The sequence below is a fragment of the Salvia miltiorrhiza genome, unplaced genomic scaffold (assembly GCF_028751815.1).
Source record: "Salvia miltiorrhiza cultivar Shanhuang (shh) unplaced genomic scaffold, IMPLAD_Smil_shh original_scaffold_326, whole genome shotgun sequence".
Lineage (NCBI taxonomy): Eukaryota > Viridiplantae > Streptophyta > Magnoliopsida > Lamiales > Lamiaceae > Salvia > Salvia miltiorrhiza.
The window spans coordinates 87,919-90,304 of record NW_026651527.1 but is presented as its reverse complement, the minus strand read 5'-3'; positions in this window follow the sequence as shown (position 1 = coordinate 90,304).

The following is a 2,386-nucleotide window of genomic DNA, read 5'->3' as shown; positions in this document are numbered from 1 at the left end:
TCGTTTGGCTACATGTGACAACTTAAGAAGACGACAAATTCAAATTAGCTGGGAAGAGAGAGGATGCAACGCCTGTGTCGCTGGAGAGGAGACGACGGAACATCTGTTTCTTCATTGCCCGAAAGCTGCGGCGGTGTGGGACCAAATCTTCCAATGGTTACACATCAAAACGACAAATCCTAGAGGTACTCTCCATCATTACACTTCCTTCATCTCTGCTGCCAAAAAGAAGAAAGGAAGAAGATTGCTAAATGCGTTATGGGTGGGAACGGTTTGGACACTATGGGAAAAAAGAAACGAGAGTCGTTTTCAAGGAAAGATTTGGGATATTGAGAGACTTGTTTTACAGATCAAGGGTAGACTTTGGAGTTGGAATGAGGTCTATAAAGTTTTGGAGTTGAGAATCCCTTTCACCATGTGGTGCTCAAAGGGTTTCAATCTTTCCTTCTTGTTTTGATTGGCATCCCTGGTGCCTTGCTTTTTATCTTAATAAAATTTTAATTTTACCGATCAAAAAAAAATGTGAATAATATAGTGCATGAGCATGAATGGAATGCATTAGTACGTGACTATTGTAACTACATGGCGATGAGAGAGAGAGAGAGTTTTGTATTTAACCGATGCGAAATGGGCGGAAATAATTGCATAGATATATATCATTCATTAAGATATGAAAATCAATCTTTCCATATTATTGGGCGAAAATAATGGGGATTAAAAGTTGTACACGGAAAGTCAAACATAATGATTCACTATTATACCCTTTTACCATAGTTTGGCATGAATTCGTAGTTCAGGTAAAATGAATTATGTAGAATGAGTTATTTCAGATCCGGGCCGGCCTTTGATTATAGAGAGATCTATGGTCTAGATTAGTTCTTAATTTATATGCTAAGGGGAGTTTTGTGAATAACCGCCCCCTATATATATATATATATAGTTGCCAATTGACTCCTATATATTAACTACTCCCTCCGTTCTTATAAAATGTATTTAATTTGTCATTTTCGTCTATCCTCATAAAATGTATCATGTTTATTTTTGATAAGTTTTTCATTTATAATAAATTGAGACCCTTACTTAACTCACAACACATTCAATTATTTTATTAAAACTCGTAGTATTATTTAAAAGCAATTTGGATCATATGTCCTCATTACCCTGTCCCACTCCATGTCCCAGCCAATACTATGTCGTTTTGTATATACTCCCTCCGTCCCAATAAAAGTGGCCACATTTCCTTTTTGGGTGTCCCATTAAAAGTGGCTAATTTCTAAAAATGGCAAAAGTTTACTTTAATTAAGTCAACAATTACTCACTAATTTGGTCAACAATTGTAGGCCACTTTTGAAAAATGTCAAAATTACTCACTAATTTGGTCAACAATTGTAGGCCACATTCTAAAAATTAGGGGTGGGAATCGGGTCAGGTTCGGGTACCCTACCCGAAAAAATCGGGTACCCGAACCCGAAAATCAACCAAAACACCTACCCGATCCCGATCCCGAACCCGATTTTGAAATCGGGTACCCTAATACCCGACTCGGGTTCGGGTACCCTAAATTACCCGACCAAGACGAATATGAAATACGCAGCAAGAAATTGAAAAATTCTTCTACCTATCACACCAACAGAGGACAAACAATTTTCTCACTTGAAATCGGAAAATGAATCTATGAATTCATATAATACAGAGACTTCATCTACATCATAAATGGAGAAACATTTGCCAAAAATTATGTTCCATTCATCCCTTTAAATTCTCTAACAAATCCTCTCTAACCACATTTACATGGAAATCGAAATCTTTATGAAAAGAAGAAGAAGAAGAAGAAGAAGAAGAAGACGAAGAAGAACGGCGACTGCGGTGGGCGGTCGAGGAGAACGGCGACTGTGCGAGGGTCGCGGTGGGCGGTCGAGGAGAACGGCGACTGGAGTGGGGGGCGGCCGGGCGGGAGATTGGAATTTGGGGTTGGAAATGGGAACTTGGGAAATGGAATTTGGGGTTGGAAATGGGAACTTTGGGAAACATGACAGCTGTTTGCGTGTTTCACTCCAGAACTAGGGAAGGGATTTCAATTAAAATACATGACAGCTGTTTGCGTATTAAATACTAAATTATTCGGGTATTTCGGGTATACCCGATACCCGATCGGGTATACCCGATACCCGATTTTCTAACACCCTAAATACCCGATCCTGAACCCGAACCCGAATTTTTCGGGTATAGGGTACCCGATACCCGATTTTTTCTTGTCGGGTAATCGGGTACTCGATACCCGATCCCGAAATTCCCAGCCCTACTAAAAATTACTCACTAATTTTGGTGAGTCACACTCAATTAAAACATAACAATCTCCTTCTTAATCTCCGTGCCCAAAAAAAAG